The sequence below is a fragment of the Silurus meridionalis genome, chromosome 20 (assembly GCF_014805685.1).
Source record: "Silurus meridionalis isolate SWU-2019-XX chromosome 20, ASM1480568v1, whole genome shotgun sequence".
In the NCBI taxonomy this organism is placed as follows: Eukaryota; Metazoa; Chordata; class Actinopteri; order Siluriformes; family Siluridae; genus Silurus; species Silurus meridionalis.
In genome coordinates, this window is record NC_060903.1 from 8,551,380 (window position 1) to 8,570,845 (window position 19,466).

Here is a 19,466-nt window from a genome sequence, read left to right on the forward strand (position 1 = left end):
GATCTCTTGATCTTACCCATCTGTTTGTTAGTGTTAGCTGTCGATTTCTCCTTATCATGTTTGTGTGTGTGTGTGTGTGTGTGTGTGTGTGTGTGTGTGTGTGTGTGTGTGTGTGTGTGTGTGTGTGTGTGTGTGTGAGAGAGAGAGAGAGAGAGAGAGAGAGAGAGAGAGAGAGAGAGAGAGAGAGAGAGAGAGAGAGACAGACAGAGAGAGAGAGCTGGCACAGCGACTCATTGGCTTTAATCCTTCTTTTGGCCACACCATGATGTCTTTCACAAAGTCGTCAAAGTCAACTAGGACTCAGATTTGTATTTTCGTATGTATGTATATGTGTGTGTGTGTGTGTGTGTGTGTGTGTGTGTGTGTGTGTGTGTACATACTGTAAGTAGGTGGCTATATTAGTGTCATTCACCTTCAAAACTTGGCACAATTTTTTGATTTTGTTGATTTCCTGTTGTCCGAATGTCAGTTAAGGACAGAAAAACGGATTGTGTGCCTTTTTTTTCTAGACTTATAAAATAAACAATAAAAACATTCAATGTTTTGGCTGTTTGGAAAAGATAAACAAAACATTAATCACTCTATAACTGTAGGGCATGAGCGCTTTAACTGTAGCATGGCTTGACCTTTAAAGGGTAAGTGTTGGCTTTTTTTTTTTTTTTTAGCTATTTTTTTAATTTTTTTTATTTAAAAACACACCAATACACAATATATCTGCAAATAATAAAGAATCCTGCAAACAGTGTCACTCTTATTAGGAGGTGTGTGAAATGGTTTTACGTATCAGCACCCAAACCTGTTCCAGCATGACAATGTCCTCTGCAGAAATTCAGATCCATGAAGATATGATTTATATGGTTTGAGTCAAAAATCTTGAGTGGTCTGCTCTAAAGCCCTGACCTCAACCCTACTGAACACTTCCGAGATGAATTGGAACGCTGACTGCACCTCAGGTCCCCTCATCTCACCTACATCAGTACCTGACTGTAAAGAATGAGTATAGAAGAGTTCACTGTATTGGTCAGGGTGGTGTCACCCACAAACACACACCTAGGAGTAATTTACTTTACACACACAACACACAAATCTGCACAAAGACAATGACGCAATCTCATGCCTCATGAAATGGTGGAATTCAAACAGATTCATTTCTCCTGATGATGATTGCAAAAGACATTGCAGTTTTAGTCTGGTCCTTCTGCAACTATCCTGTAATATGTTGCATGTTAAGTCCAGTCTTAACTCCCAGCATTTTCCTCAGAGACTATTCATGTTCAGTATTAAAGACTGTGAAGGATCAAAAATGGGTAATGGGAGTTCAGCCATCATCTGTCACATTTCAAAGTTCGGAAAAAAAAATTCCCCGGGGTCCCAAGTTGACAGAGTGAGCGTAAATGTGCTCTGAATTATTCTATGGAAATTTTGCAGTGTAGGTGGTTTGATGACTAAAAATAAATCTGTATAGGATTATATAAATATTGTAATGAATACCAAGTTCCCAGGCTTTGATCCTACTAGCCAGCTAAAACATCTAGAAATGGGCGTAGTCAATGGTATAGGCAATGAGCACAATTTAAACCAGGGCCGTAAATCCATTAAAACCAAAGTGAACACACGGATCGGGTAAAAAAAAATGCTTGTCTACAGTGATTTTCTACAATCGTATAGTAGTTGAAGCAGTGTACCTCCATCTTCACTTCTTACATCTTCTAGAACATTTAATGGTTCCCCTGTCTCATTCAAGCTGTATGAAATCCTCCAGGGACACACACTCACACACCAAGAACACACTACACAAACCAGTGTCTGAGTGGAGAATCCCAGCTTTCACTTTAAATGATTGTGGACAGAGTGGTGGATGCTGAGAGGCTTTTGTGCTTTGTACAGCTATAGCAGTGGTACTCTGTTGTGCTGCTTTTTTTTTTTTTTTTTCCCAGCTTGCTGTCATAAAATATTTGTACCAAATTGAAAAGTGCCCCAAAGCTGGTGGGTCAAAGCTAACTGTAGTGCTGATGAATTATTTTGAATCCAAATATATGACAAAATCTCTGTGGACTTCCTCTGCCATCACAGGACAGTGATATGTGGCAGTGGTTTTTCTTAGCTTAGCTTTCTTAGCTTCTTAGCTGTAGGCTAGCTTTTTATTTTTTGGACATAATATATAATGGTATATAATTCATTTGTATTTCATGAACTACAGTATATTAGACCTTAGACAGTCTATTGGCCTTTAAAGCAGTTACATACCGACCACAGTATCTTTTATTATTTATTTGTCTACAACACGTATGATTGCCAAAAAAAAAACGTTATGCTACCACTTGTTTATGTCTGTTATTTAGCTGAAGGTAGCCAATCACACCAGCGCATAGCTACAGCGCTAGAGACAATAGGAAGGACAAAGATATACTTTTCATGCACAAATCTTTTTCATTTCATATTCATATCACACTCTGCACTGGAAAAAGGGAATGTATGAGTTATATGAGAATGTATTACGCATAGTTTACATTAAAATATTGTGTTTGATTGCTTGCAAAAAACTTGATTTAAACAAATTATTGCGAAAGTATAATCAATTCTCGCAGTATTAACCAGAAAGCAGAAATCTTATGAGGATGATAGAACTTAGAGGAACTGGGATTATAGTATTAAATAGATAGAGCTACCATGTGTATTGAGTTCAAGCATCAGTGTGATCATGTAGTTTGAGAGTCCAAATCATGGTGGATGTGTGAAAACATCATTAATGTAACTCGGTTCAGTCACATGCATCCGATGTTTATACTGAATTAAATTTTTTTCCATGTGGTCTAAAGAGCAACCATATAACATGGCTTGGTTAATATATTTTTGAAAATGGCTTAAAGCCGAATGGATGCCTAATACAAAAATAAAATGTTTGTTAAGTTGTTGTTGACTACAAATCCATCACAAGTGTCATAACTGTGAAGCACTGAAATGAAAATACTAAATATTGTCATTTTGGTTATATGGATTAACAAAGCAGTTATTAATGCTTAAGTATCAATAGTTAGCTCTTGTTCTATTTCACTCATGTTAATTGCTCTGTAAGCAAGCAATTTTATGGTGCTGGACCTTCACAAAAGTTAGTCTCTGATGTAAAAGAATGTTTCCTCATGTTAAATGGTTTTTATCTCCTCAGCTTTGCCATGGCTTCGCTGAGAGAAACTCAGGAGGGTTAACTCACTAATTGCATCGCTTTGTCTTTTCATCAATTTGGCTTAAGCAGTACGTGCATATCTCTCGATCTCTCTCACTCCCCGTCCCTCCTCCTCATCATTTCATTAGCAAGATCAAGACAAAGTGCCTTGTGCCTTATTATTTATTTTTCATGTTTTTGCTCGAGGATCTTTTTTTTTTATCCCCTTGATGTAAAGTCAACGAACTGTTTTGCATCCAATTGGCTGTTAAAAGAAAAAAGAGAAATATTGAGATAAATAAGGAGCAAAGGATTTAAAAAGAAAGAACATAGAAGAGTCAAGCGCGAGAGAAAAAAAAAATGCAATGCGTAATACAAGGTTAAAAGTTGTCACAGGTAAAAAGGTAAAGTTTGTTGGCTCAGGTCGCCTGCACTATACTGCTTTAGATTAATTGATTCTCCCACAAACTTAATGAGCTCGAATCCTCAAAAAGAGACGGCATCTGTGGAAAACAAAGCTAATTATCACTTGTACAAAACACAAAGAACAAGAGTCTCTTTTTTTTTTCTTTTTTTTTTCTTTTCCACCCCAAAAAGCCACATGTGAACCACACACAGATTTCTTGCTCTCCAAAATGCCACATTAGCTTTACACTTTTTTTTGTTTGCTTTATTTCAGTGTGTCATAGCATATGCACTAGCAAAAAAAATGTCATAAATTCTGATCATTATTGTTATTTTTATTATAGTAATAATAGTAGTAGTAAAACTGCAAGCAGCATTGTTGAGGGCAAAGCCCTCAGACACTCCGAGCCTCACATTCAAGAAGGATATAGAAAACAGAGCCATAACTTTGGGCAAATGGATTTAAAAGTGTTTTATTCATGATGTGTACAGTATGTTTTAACTGTTCTTTAACAGGAAATGATCAGTAGGGTGTCAAGATGTCAGCCAAATATAAAAATTGGTGTAATATTTGAAGCAGGCATTGCAATAATGGTATTTAAAAACCTAAGCATTGTTATTGCCTGTGGTTGTAAATTTGTTGCAAAGCCTCAGGTAACGCTCTTGAAGACCATGGTCTACAAAGCTTTTGTTATTGTGCAAAGGTGTTGCTGAGACCCAGCCACACTTCATGATTGGCAACTACTGTACGCTGTCAGGTTCATTGGACCATAAATCGTGTGAAGTATTCAAAATTCTATTAAAAAATGTTTCAAGGTTAACACTAGAGATAATGTGGTGATAGACTTTTTTTTGTCGAATTTATCTCATATAATGACACACTCATGGTTATACAGTAAGACGTAATGAACATCTCAAACACACCAATCAGGCATAACATTATGACCACTTGCCGAATATTGTGTTGGTCCCCCTTTAACTACAGAAGCTCGTCTATTGGATCGGACCACACGGTCCAGCCTTCGCTCCCTACATGCATCAATGAGTCTTGGTCGCCCATGACCCTGTTGCCGTTTCACCACTGTTTCTTCCTTTGAGCACTTTTGAGAGATACTGACCAATGCAGACTGGGAACACCCCACAAGAGCTGCAGTTTTGCTCTGACCCAGTCGTCTAGACATCATAATTTGGCCCACCTACTGACAGGTGCCATGATGTGGAGATTATTAGTGTTATTTACTTCGGTTCATAATGTTATAATGTCATAATGTAATGCCTGGTTGGTTAGTATATTAGAATTAGCTTATGACAATTTTTCTTTACTTTTAATTCTCTGATATCAATAGTTCTTCTGGTGTGGCACTGATATCCTGAAACCGACAGTTTTACCTGCCAAAAAACCTTTTTAAATAGAAAATGAAAGAGAGTTTCCACTACCACTACTGTATTAGCAGAAAGTGTTTTAATCTTTTTCCATTGTGTGATATTAGTCATGTTTCTGATGTACACTGTCTCTCCAGAGCACCAATAGTTTTAATAGCTCTTTGTTGCTTTGTTTATTAAATACAGCAGCCTGACCTGTTCCTGCATTAACTCAGAACTCATGAACCAAACCTAATGGCCCAATGCATTATAGTCTGGAAGAATGTCTCTAAATTTAGTTCCAAGAGTAGTTTCCAATTACGGCCCTGGGGTGTCTTTAAATTGCTCACTTTGCCACTTTTCTTTCTCTGTATCCCTTTTATATCACTAACTCCAAGTTCAAATGGTTTGGTAATTAGCCAGACATCTCAGTACAGGGCTTTAGCTTTGGGAAAATGAAACATAATTGTTTAATTGAATTATTCTCACAGAAATTTACCAGAACTAATTTAGTGGGTGCAGTGGGGAGATTAGTTTATATTTTTTTGTGAATATCAATACTAATATACACAAACTATATATACACTTTTATAGGGTTTTCTTTGTAGATTCAGGACATATCTCAATTACATGAGCATAATTTTTGTACTGTAACATTACAAAATGTAGAACTAATCACAGGCAGTGAACACTAATGCAAGCCGCTGTATATTACCAGAAAATCATTGTTATGAGTGAAGTAAACATTAAAATAAATTTATAGATTTATAGTTCTTTTCTGTCTGCTTGGAAGGTGTGATTTATTAAGTGACTCTTGTGGCAGGGATTTGGTAGTGTAGTTGACCTTAAAAATAAAAAGCTGGCTGATGACTCTTTCTCTTTCTCCATACCTTCTTCCCTTATAAATCCTTTTGGCATTTATGCACATACCAACACAAACACTCACCAGCAGGCATGTGCTAAAATTAAATTTTGCCTTGGCAGGCATCACATTCAGGACTCCCTTAAGAGTAATCATACGCAACAGCTTCAGTGCAACCTTCCTAATTAGAACGTTAAATAAGCTAGGCAACAAGGTCAACAGTCCTTACTCACTAAATTCGAATATAATTTAAAAGTTGATTTATTTCAGTAATCCAGTACAAAAAGTGAATTTTATAGATTTCTTTAAACACAAACCGATATATTTCAAGTGTTTATTTTTAAGCTGTTAATGATTATGGCTTATAGCTAATGAAAACCCAAAATTCAGGATCTTAGAAAATTTAAATATTACTTAAGACCAATAAAAAAAAAAAAGTCAGTGCTTTAAGAGCCACCACACACAGACGTATCCAGGAGATGGGCTACAACTGACACTTCTGAACCAGAGACAACATCAGAGACATCCTACCTGTTCAAAAAAGGACAAAAATAACTGGACTGTTGCTCATTGGCCGAAGTCCTTTTCAGATAAAAGTACATTTTGCATTTTATTTGGAAATCAAGGACCCACAGTGGAGAAAGAGAGGAGAGGCACAGAATCCAAGTTGCTTGAGGTCCAGTGTGAAGTTTGTAGAGTCAGGTCATCTAATGGTTTTGGTCCACCGTGTTTTATTAGGTCCAAGGTCAGCACAGCCGTCTACCACAAAGCTTTAGAGCACTTCACTGACCAGCTTTATGGAGATGCTGGTTTTATTTTACAGCCGGACTTGACACCTGCCCACACTCACAAAACTAATAATACCTGGTTTAAGGTATCCCTGTGCTTGTTTGGCCAGCAAACTCGCCTGAACTACATAGTATTGTGAAGAGGAAGACAGGAGTGACCAAACCCAACAATGCAGAAGAGCTGAAGGCCGCTATCAGAGCAACCTTGGCTTCAATAACACCTCAGCATTGCCACAGACTGATCACCTCCATGCCACAAATCATGCAAAGGGAGCCCCGACAAAGTATTGAGTGGTGTACATGTTCATACTTTTCAGTAGTCCAACATTTCTGTTTTGTTTCTGTGTTAAAAATGTATTTTTTTTATTGGTCTTATTTAATATTCAGAATTTCTGAGATTCAAAGTTTTCATTAGCTGTAAGCTTGCAGCAGCCCCAGATCATAGCACTGCCCCCACAGGTGTGTACGGTAGGCAATAGGCATGATGGGTGCATCATTTCATCCACCTCTCTTCTTACCCTTATGCGCCAATCACTCTGGAACAGGGTCAATCTGGACTCATCAGACCAAATGACCTTCTTCAATTGCTCCAAAGTCCAATCTTTATGCTCCCTAGCAAATTAAATAATTTTCCGATTAGCCTCACTGATAGGTGGTTTTCTTAAGGCTACACAGCTGTTTAATCCCAATCCTTTGAGTTCCCTTTGCATGGTGCCTGAGGAAATAAATATTCAATCGCACTTTTACATATGCAATCCCCCCCCCCCCCATTTTCGTAAGAAGGAATAACTTATAATGCAGCCTTAGACAAATCATGAGAACCAAAAATAATTATTTCACCAGTCTTCTGTGAGAATAATCATTGTGTGTTGATCCTTCATTTGTAATTTTGAGAAAACTGAAGTAGCTCTTTACAGGACACAAAACGGATTTGTTCATTTCCCAAAACAGCAGTCGTTTATTTCTGTTATTTCATACAAATGATATTGTGTGTGAATTCATTTTTGAGAGAACTCTTGGTCATGAGTCATATAAAATATTTGTTTAATATAGCATCACTACTCTCTGCTTCTTTGGCAGAAACACCAGCTACAGATGCTCAATTAACTAATGTTGCTGTGATAGTCTCAGGAGAGAGATAGAGTATGCGTATCCAACACAAGGCTGGCATTGAATCTTTATGATTTATAAAGTCATGATCTCACAGTTGTGGACAGAGAACATCATTCCTGTACTTGAGTATAGGTACAAATTCCCTGCTTAAATATTAATGCTTTAAAAGTAATCCTAACTACTTACTCCATGTCTGAATAAAAGTACAAAAGTACTGTTTTATGAGAATCATATTTTAATAATTCATGCAATTTACTGTCCTCTATTTCTGCACACCATGCCTTTTGAAGTGTTTGAGTGTTACAGTAAGAGTACCTGGACCATTAGAAAAGTGGAGCTATGTTTGTGGTCTCTTGACATGTTCTCCTCAGTCACGAGCCATGCATTACACAACAAGGCCTTCAATGGTGTCCTACCTGAGTCAATCCACCTTCATTATGACATCACGGCTATAGAAACTATCAATACTATACGGTAATGCAGTATAATGGAGCATTGCTTTACAAATAGGTATCTCATGCAGCGGGATTAAATGGTCTTACTAAAGCAAGAAGCCTGATGAACACAATTCAACAAGTCTCCTTTCATTGCAGCCACAGCTCCACTACCCACATACATCCTGTCTAGGAGAAGCATCAATATTAACCTCATAAAATGTGCATCAAATCTCCTATCCTAAGACAGCTAAAATCCGTTAGTGCCACTATACAGTACATTTGCTGATCTATACAGTATAAAGAAAAGGCAGTCATGCATTGCTTACCCTTGCACAGCGAATATGAGTTTTGAAAATGCAGTTGAGCGCTTTATCTTATTGCTTTGGTGTTTGTAGAACATTTTTTCATTAAATGAACTGCAGGAATCTAAGAAATAATCAGTTTAGTTGGAACTAGGCAGCTGTTTATGTAATCTCCCGATTATCTAAATATAACACAGATTCTGCCAAAAATGGTGCGTATGTAAGCAACGGATTACTAAGTACAATACAGGAAAGATGCCATTATTTAAGTGAAGTTTCAAATGTTTATCGGGTACTAATTGGGGCTTGTCGATTTTATAGACTTAACAAAGTAAAAAGGACTGTGATGCAACATTAGTTTTGTTCATATATCCTCAGGGTACATAGTATTCCTACATAAAATTCATGCGCTCTTTGCCACTAGACTTTTTTCTTTGTAATAGTAAGTGTTTTACAATTAGTGTATTAGTTACAGTAGCTACATGACTGAGGAGAGCTGCAGTGGAGATAAGAAGGGTTTGTTTCACTAAGGCACTACTGTATTGTTTCTGTTTCTGTTCCTTTACTTTAGCAGAGTTTCTTGTTGTCAGTGTCACAGTGGCTGAACATCAAGAGCAACATACTGGGAAAAAGCTGTGGATAGGTTTACTTACATAGCTACCACTGGTGTGCTGATAACCTATATACAGTACAATATATATATAGCGTACCATATTACATTGGCAGAAGCACATTTTATGGCCAGTGAGTTTACTTGCTGTGTTTACTTGCTGTATTTATAAATTTGCAAGAATGCAGCAGGTTCTATTAGACACATAATTGAATTCACATCAGGATATGTAGCAACACTATATCTCCGGTACATTGTTGACATCTTCCACATGGCCAACCGCACAGACGAAGAGCTCTAGTTGTTGTTAGTTTTTTCCCCACAAACACAGATCATACACTGAGTGTCTATATAGTAAACACTGATCAGCCATAACATTGAAGGAACATGCCTAATATCGTTTAAGTTCCCATTATAACACTATAACAGGTGTGCTTTGGTATCCTGCACCAAGACACTGTGACAAAGCAGTAAAGTCCTGTAAGTTGTTTTGCGAGTCCTGAATGGATCGGACTTGCTTGTCTAGCATATCCCAAAGCTGTACGATTGGAATGAGAAATATAAAATATAGATGATCTTTAAACCATTTTTGAAGATTGTTTGCACTGTGGTAAAGTTCACTATCCTGCTAAAAGAAGCCCAAGCCATTGAAATATATCTTTGAAACTTGAAGGGGTAAAGCAAACATTTGGTCAGAGGTTACAGGTCACATTCACATGAATGCCCTTGTCGAAGTCGATCAGATCTCGAAACTTTTTTCTTACATCAAGAACTAAATATTCGCTTGCTGCCCAATAACACTATATCGACAAAATTTAATTTATTCCACCTGACCGTTCCAGCCACATGTGGTTTCTTAAGCTCTTACCACAAATTTGGAGGCACAACATTTTATAGGATGGCTTTAAAAGTTTTCCCTTCACTTGAACTAGAAGACCCAAATATGTTCCAGCATGGCAATGCCCCTGTGAAGATATGGCTTACATAATTTGGAGTGGAAGATCTTAAATGGCCTGCAATTAAAATGACAATGCTTTGACTCCAACCTTTTTGCCCTTGTGGCTGAATGAGCACAAATGTCCACAAGCACACTCTAAAATCTAGTGGGGCATCTTCCTGGAAGATTGGAGGTTATTATGACAGCATATAGGGACTAAATGTGGAATGGAATGTTCATAAAGCACTTACAGTATAAATCCACACATTTATAGCGTATATTTAACCCCTAAACATGTTTCATTATTATGCGATACTCAATGATAGATAGATAGATAGATAGATAGATAGATAGATAGATAGATAGATAGATAGATAGATAGATAGATAGATAGATAGATAGATAGATAAGCTTGTAATAAGATACAGTATTATATAGTATAATAGTTACCTCTCAATTCAGTGTAGCTGAACTCCATAATTAGAATTTTTTCCCGTTATTTTATATATATTTTTTTCCCCATGCTATGAGTCTTGTCTTGAGGCAACAGGCTGCATTTGACAGACGGCTGTGTGTAGCAATGACATTAGTTTGATATTAGCTTTCATATTTAATGTAAGCAGGGAAGTTCATTTGACATATATTTGAAATCCCACCTGTTATACTGTAGCAAAAATGCAAGGGGGGTGAGGTAGAAGATCTCATTACTCTCTCTCTCTCTCTCTCTCTCTCTCTCTCTCTCTCTCTCTCTCTCTTTTCCCTATCTGTCTCTCTCTCTCACTTTCTCTCTCTCTCTTTTTTCTTTTTTGGTCATGAGGATAAATGGATCCTGACATCAAGAGAATGGAGGAGTGATTAATGACCTTAGTGATTTTTTGGTAGGAGAATGAGAGAGAAAGAGAGAGAGAGAGAGAGAGAGAGAGAGAGAGAGAGAGAGAGAGAATAAAAGGAAAGAAAAAAGAGCCTTTTGACGGTTGATTTTATAGGATGGATAGATAGAGGATGACCGAATAAACAGACCCCAAACATCTTACACACACACACATAAAAGCCCTAAGGTTGCTTGGATCACTTTGACCTCCATGACATTTCTTCGAAGCCTCACTGTGTAGTGTGTTTGGTGGTTTCAGGCACCATGTTTTCATTTAGGAGGAAAACATTTTTACAACCCCACAAACACACAAACACACACACACACACACACACACACACACACACACACACACACACACACTAACACACACTAATTGTATAGCATGCATGCAAACAAAGGTAACTGAACATAAATGACAGAGTGAAGTGGACACACACACACACACACACACACACACACACACACACACACACACACACATTATGTGACATTTACAGCATTTTGCAGAGTGATGTACCATTATATATTTATATGTACAATTATCCTATTTATACAACTGAGCAGTTGAGGGATAAGTATCTTGCTCAAGGGCCTGCACACACACACACACACACACACACACTCTCTGAAGTAAACTCTGTGTCCTCTGGGCATCTATATCAGCTTTATATGGCACTATCAAGAGAGACAACTACCAGAAAACACACACACACACACACACACACACACACACACACACACACACACACACACACACAGGCAGCCTCACGGTTAAAACGCTGACACAGGTCGACTGTCCTTGTCACCCCAAAGCAAACAAGCTTTAGGTTCAAATTGAATTGTGACCTTTGACACCCTGTGTGTGTGTGTGTGTGTGTGTGTGTGTGTGTGTGTGTGTGTGTGTGTGTGTGTGTGTGTGTGTCTTTATGATCTCAGTTTACATGATAGATGAGGCTAAAGTGACTTTCATTTTCTAAAGGTCTCTTCAATTCATTTGTGGGTCAAAAGACCCATATGGTGTTTTCTAATGTATAAGTGGAAGGATACTCAGAAGCATAAATACTTTTTTATTAAATTAATTCAATAAAATGAATTCTATTGTATAATTCAAAACAGATTGCAGATTTAAAAGAATATCACCCAGAAAGTGTATTCATCAAGTTCCGTTACTGAGGTCAGACTTTCCCTTTGAGTTGTTAGTGTGCTATATATTTATACAGAGAATAAAGCCCAGAGTAAAATTTGGTTTGTGTGTGTGTGTGTGTCTGTGTGTGTGTGTGTGTGTGTGTGTGTGTGTGTGTGTATGTGTGTGTGTGTGTGTGTGTGTGTGTGTGTGTGTGTGTTGTGTGCACAGTTGGACGTTCATTGTGAGTGTTTTAAAAGCATGAACGACGTGTGTCCCAACATCGAGGATGCACCTGCAGCTTTGCAGCTTTTGTGTTTATATATGTGTGTGTGTGTGTGTGTGTGTGTGTGTGTGTGTGTGTGTGTGCTGTAAATATTTGTACTCTCTTTATGAAGAAAGCCCAGTGGGAGAGTAAAGGGCCAGATGGCCTCTGTGTGATTTGTTTTACACCACAATGTGCCTATGAATATCCATACACACATCACAGACATGCTCAGAAGTTATAGCTCAAACCTGAGAGCAGGTGCAAGCAAGCAAACACACACAAAAAAATAAACACACACACACACACACACACACACACACACACACACACACACACACACACACACACACACACACACAGGTGCAGACTAGGTTTAATAAATACATTGAGTTTTTGGAGGTATATTTGGGATCTGTAATATTAATAAATGCACTGACAGTAAAGTTGAATAAAAAATGGAAAAATGTGTTGAAAAGTTTGTGGACACCTGATAAGATAAGATTTGTACTTTTTGAACACCCTGTTCCACTTTTTGCCTCCATTTGCTATTATAATAAACTTATAATAAACTAGTTCATATCAAAGGTGTTCAATAGGGTTGAGGTTTGAGCTTGATTGCAGGCCACACTTATGAACATCCACTCCAACCCATGTAAAGCATCTTCACGGAGCAGGTTTGAGTCTCCTACTTCAAGTGGAGGAAAATATGTAATGCTTCCACATCCAAACGCATCCTATTCCATTGTGTACCTCAGATTTTTTTGTCAGCAGATTAAAGGAAAAAAAAAATCCCAAAATATTTGTTTATATACTGTAGTGCGCATTAAACCTCAACAACTCTTTTTATGGTGCACCTTATTTATTATACACACTGTACCTCTTTGCAAAGGTACACATTTTGTCTTTATTTCTTTATTTTCTTGTAAAATGGCTTAGAAGAAAAGTGGGAAATTTAACCAAAAGGCAACAAATGAATCTAAGCAGGCTTTCAACAATAAATAAAAATAATGTATGTAACCGCACATGTATCATTATTTAATAAAGCATGTGCATATGCATTTGGTAATAAATTCACAATTAATGGTACTTCAGCCACTGTTACTTGCTTGTTGTTTTGTATAGTAACTGATATACAATGAAATAAAGTTTTCCTTAGTACTCAGGTATATATCAAAATATTGAAAGCTTTTTTGGAGATGTTTCTTAACATTTAAAGGCCCAATGCAACAACCACACCAATCAACACACCTCTGTTGAGTAAACACACCTGTGCTGTCAGAGCTAGTAGTAAGCAGCTAGCGCTTAGCCTTTTTACATCAGATTCTAGCTAGCTGTTTACTTAGCCATTAACTTTTTATATGAGCACAAACCAGAAAAATACATTTGAATTATTTTATGGGACAAAAGTTGTGGGGACCCCTGCTGGTCTGTGGGCCTTTATCAAAACAAAACAAAACAAAACAAAACTAGCAAACAAAAAAAAACACCTTACATATACATTAGATATAATACAGTTAGGTGTAAGGATGTGTTTTCTAACTTTTTCAGCACTTTTCAAATACTTTGTGCTGAATGTTTGTGCCACAATTGTGCAAAGTTGCATAAAAGTCTCTCACACACACACACACACACACGCACACACACACACACACACACACACACACACACACACACACACAAACAGCTAAGCCTTTCATTTCTGATGCTGGTTTAGTAAATTTGTGCTTGGAGGAAACACTTTCTTTCATCCCTTTCAGAATAGCTGGATTGCTCTTCGGAGGAATAGAGAACGCCTCTGCTCCTCTGATTCAGCGAATGCATCGGGCTGTCTGCCAAAACCTGCTTCTCTCTTTCATTCCCCCCCCCCTTTTTCTCTGTACTTGTTCAAGGCCTCTGAGGTTTTGCGGCCGAGCGCTTCATGGATCTCCAGGCTCCCTCCCTTCTGACGGAGGAAGGCAGCCGAGCTAATTAACTTATTTGATGCAGAGGCTTCACACTCATGAGGCGCGAGCTCAATCAGCACAAAATAAATAAATAAACAAACAAACAAACAAATAAATGCTGAAAAGTTGCCAGTGCTTTCTGATGAATTAAAACGCCAAAGCCAGCGGCTCCTGCATCCGTTTTAATTTCTGATTTGGCTTTTGATTATTGTATTTTTTTTTCTTCTTTCTATTTTTTGTACCCTTCCATTTGGCCATGTCAACCTCACTTTGTGTGTGTCAGGGTGTATGTGTAAAGAGAGAGAGAGAGAGAGAGAGAGAGAGAGAAGTGGCAAAGAGTAAAAGTGAATTAATTGCAGGCTGGTTGAAACAAGCCAGAAACAATTGGCATGAAATGTGGATATTGGAATTGCATTTAGCAGGGTCAGAGTAACCAGTGTGTGTGTGTGTGTGTGTGTGTGTGTGTGTGTGTGTGTGTGTGTATCTGAACATGCAGTAGCTGCGGGCAACTCGTGTGTTTGCTGAATCAGCTGTAGATCCTGTTCACTTAAACGCATCTCACACTGTAAACATCAACCCTAGGGCAGATTATTAAATACACACATACACACACTCACTCAATGTCTGTGTGTGTGTGTGTGTGTATGAACGAGATAGAGAGAAAGCAATAAACAGCGAGAGAGGGAGAACGAGAGAGAGAGAGAGGGAATTGAATTTTTAACTCTGACCTTTATGTAGAGAACAAATAGAGAAGCAGAAGGCAGAGAAGCAGAAAGAAAGCTATATGTAAGCACATTGATACAATTTGATTTTTCCTTCTGTGTGTGTAGCATCTTTTCACCCACTGCAGTGTTAATCATCTGCAAAATGCTGTATCCTCAGCTCTGTAGGGCCATCCTTATGCCTTGGGCCTTTTCGTTTTCCCATTTTCTTACATTTTGACTGGGGGAAAAAAAAAATTGTGTATCTACAGGCCTGCGACAAATTAAAGGGAAAATGACTATTGAGATTTCCCGAGCATTGTTTTGAATCTTTCTGACTCTCCATCACGATTATCTAAACAATGATCGAGGCAGTATCTTTTGGAAGAGCGACATTCATCACTCCGGTACAGTTCCAGCGACTCGTAGAAAGTCCCATCTAGTGGCTCAGCACTAAGACTCTTTATGGAGTTTACGGTTATGGTGCAGTATTTTTGCTGTTCCTTGCTCTTCTGGGCTGAGATCGATGTTGCCATTATCACAATGTCTTGGAACCAGATTTACAGCCAAGTGTTCAAGAGTTTAAGTGCTGCTATTGCCGAAGGGACAACCCTATGGAAATCGAAGTCTTTGTGGATCTCATTAAATGGTCACAACAAACAGACAAACAGACGGTATAAACTTACTATAGACAATTGTCATTGAATTAACACAAATTCATATTCTCACTGTAGGGCAGATCTTCATAACTGTAAGCACTTACACTTATAACTGTATGCCGTAACTAAACATATATTTGAACTATGATCTTCATACAGATCACACAGACTAGAAACAACTAATGAGATTGAAAAGATCAAATACCTTTATTCAAGACTTTACTTGAAATGAACTGCTCATTAAACCTAAAGTCAATCAGGTGCAATGTCATGTCATTTGTGAGTTGCAGTGGTGGGCGGGAATCCGAGTCCTGCAGTCAACGTAGCCATTTTATATTATTATAGATTGTATATTAAAGTCCAAATTAGCTTCCTAATTTCTTAGTTTGTGATACGTATGCACAAGGTTAGGTATTTTCTCACTACACATTCAGGTACTGATGACTCAATTATGGTGACATCATGACTAACTAAATTCTAATTTCCTTAATCCTTATCATTCATAAATACCCATACATATCAAATATTTTAGTTTTTATGAATCATCAATCAGTTTTATATGCAAGTCTGCTATGGTATTTCACCTATATTGTAGGGAAGTTAGTGATTTTATATATATATATATATATATATATATATATATATATATATATATATATATATATATATATATATATATATTTAACCCCCATAAAGAATGTTAATGTTAGCATTAGCTAGAATTGCTAATGTAAGTGTTCCTTCGAAATCTGGATGTATATGGATAACAAGCTACATACAATTTGTTTGTGCCGTTTTCAGAGAACTTGAGCTGCAAGGCTTAAGAAAATATGATGGGTTTTTTTTCCAGTAAGGTGACATCGATGAGCATTGATGTTATTTTTTTTTTTTTTGTGTACATTGTGACATTTTTTAGTGACTGAGTTTGCTATTGGAAGGATGGTGCAATTGAGACAGCCATTAAAATGGTTCTCTCTGATCAGTGGCCTGACAACTGAACTATATGTTGTATATGATGTCTTTGGATGTGGTGGCATTACATTTTGCTTCAAATGAACTTGGAGACCCGAACCTGTTCCAGCATGAAATTGCACCTGTGCACAAAACAAGCTCCATAAGATATAGTTTACATGGTTTTGAGTGGAAGATCTTGAGTGTTCTGTTATAGAGCTCTGACCTCAATCCTATTGAACAAATTTGGGATGAATCGTTACACTGACTACACCCCAGGCCTCCACACCCTACACCTGTACCTGACTTGACTAACACCCTTGTGGCTAAATAAGCACAAATCTCCACAAACTCACTCCAAAATCTAGTGGAACATCTTCCCAGCAGAGTGGAGATTATTAAAATGGTCAGGTGTCCACAAATTACGTGTTAGGTGTTAGGCTTCTCTTGTCTCACAATAAAAGGCAGGTTAAAGGCTGGTCCACAGAGGACAGTTTATAACTTAGACAAATGCACGCATTTCACATCCTGCATTCTTTTCCTCTTTCATTGAATGGTCTTTTTTCCCCAGATAAATTTGATCCATGTTTTGCTCAGAGTTCTTTTTTAGCTGAGAAAGCAAAATAAACAGAGTTTAGCTTTCACATTGCTGTGGCAGGGGGTCAAAATCATAAATACTACAACCAAGCCGAGGATGTTGGCATATCTTCTAGGCTTCTAATGGATCTCTCAGCAAGGGCATTATTAAAAGGCAGCTGCACTTTGACCTTAGCTTTTCTTTTCTCACACAGCAGCTCTGTTTATTCTGACTTAGTGCAGTGATAAGGTGTTAATCTTGAGAGTGTAATTGCTCCATTTGACTTCTGTACCAACTCTGCCTTAATTGTGTTCGGGCGAGTCATTATCATGCTGAAAGAAATAGTTTAACACTTAATGAACTAAATCGAGCACAACGCATCATGATCTTGTTACGTTTCTTGACATAATGTATACTAATCAGTTGTTTTGATATATATATTTATTTATTTAGACAAATCCGATTTCATCATTGGCTGACTGACATCATTGGAACATAAACAGTGTCAGAGCACTTTGGGCTACTTTTTGGAAAAAAACAGTAGATATTCAATCCAATATTTTGCCAGTTCCAGTGCTTTTACGAAACAAAAATCCCAGATCATTTTATATAAATTTGCACCTTCCTGCTAGCCCCTGGTACAATCAGAAACTTCACTACATATTTTTTTTTACTTTGCCTTTTTTTTCACTTAGGTGCAACTTACATACCGATGGCAGAAAGCATTTCGATTAGATTTCTTAAATCAAATTTCTTTTTTTTTTTTAACCATTAAACAATTTTTCTTCTCACTATGTTCTCAGCCTTTGACTTTCCCAGTATTTCCCGGTAATTGTTTCACAGCTTAAACAGTACATCTTGATATCTTATTGTTATTTTTCTTATATCTAAATATACACAAAACCATACCAATATACAGTATCTGTCAGACTGTGTTTTCAAACCTCTCTTGAGGCACTCCAGGAACTACCACCTAATACACATCTGGATTTGTTTATGAAATATTCCACCTCAAAAACCAATGTTTAATATGCTTTGTTTTTTGTCATGTTGTATAGTATTGCTTTGTATATTGTGCTGACAAAATTTGTAGTTTAGCTCGTCAGTGCTGTGCCAATACAATACCCAGAATGTGTTATGCAAACGCATTATACAACCATTGAGAATCCCCACCACAATCAACTTGTCCTAGCTGCCATATATTGAGCTATGGGCTAATAATAAATACATCAATATGCTACTTAGATTTGTAGTGCTTGCTTTAATATGTGGCCCAGTGAAGTTCTTCAAAATTTCCTTCAGCCTTTAAAAGCCTCACTAGTGCACCATTGCTGTAATAGACTAGGTAGTACAAAATCCCTGAACCACAATGTGTAATATTGTAATTTTGACTTAGTGACACATTGTTCCAAGAAATCTCATTATTTTTGACTTAATAATGCATTAGTTTAACTTAACAACCAATTATTTTAAGCTAATTATCTCATTGTATTGATTTAATAACCAGTAAGCATCTAATTCCCATTTCTTAATAACCAGTAATTTCAGAATATTAGATAGTTATTTTGACTTAGTAAACCATTTTTGTGAATTATATAAAAAAAAAGGATCCCCTGGTGGTCTAGTGGTTAAGACACAGCGCTCCCACCGCTGCGACCCGGGTTCGATTCCCGGTCAGGGAACCATCCCCAGCCACTCTCAGTGCCGGTCCCAAGCCCGGATAAATTGGGGAGGGTTGCGTTAGGAAGGGCATCCAGCGTAAAACATGTGCCAAATCAAACGTGCGGAGGATCCGCTGTGGCGACCCCTAACGGGAGAAGCCGAAAGAAAGTTTATATAAAAAAAAAAGGATATGCGCAGAAGTGTTGGGGCACCTGACTTTTCCAGCCATATGTGGTTCTTTTCCAAACTCTTACCACAAAGTTTGTTAGAATGTCTTTTTTCAACCCTCACTTCAACCCTCACTTAAACACCCCACGTCCGGTATCAGTACCTAAATTTATTGATGCCCTTGTAATTAAATGAGCACAACATCTCCAAATCTAGAGAAACACCTATTATTAAAAAACATATTTTTTACAGAAACGTATAAAAAAAAAACTAAATAAAATGTCCAATGCAGCTTTATGAAATCAAACAAATGACAGTACACAGGCAAAAGGTTAGTTTTAAGACCGTGTGCTCTCAGCAGGCCACACACCGGGAAGCCACAGCTAAGTCTTAATGCCTTCACCTGACCAGCAGAGAGCTCACATCTTAAGAAAAGAAACATTCATCACACAATGAACTTAATAAAATAAAAAGGCAAACGAATAGCTTCAACAATTCTTCTGTCTTTGTGTGCATGACACTGCCCTGGCTTAATATAGATGCAGTGTGGCAAAGTTAATG

The 19,466-nt window shown here is 37.5% G+C and overlaps 1 protein-coding gene and 1 non-coding gene across 2 annotated transcripts in view; both read left to right on the forward strand.

Annotated features, from left to right (window-relative positions):
• The window catches only part of LOC124402813 (ephrin type-B receptor 1-B), a 320,170-nt gene that overhangs the window by 165,330 nt on the left and 135,374 nt on the right, over nucleotides 1–19,466 (forward strand). The gene's annotated exons all lie outside the window — the stretch shown is intronic.
• Nucleotides 18,685–18,757, forward strand: trnag-ccc. Its single transcript has one exon. It is a non-coding gene; the product is annotated as a tRNA-Gly (tRNA).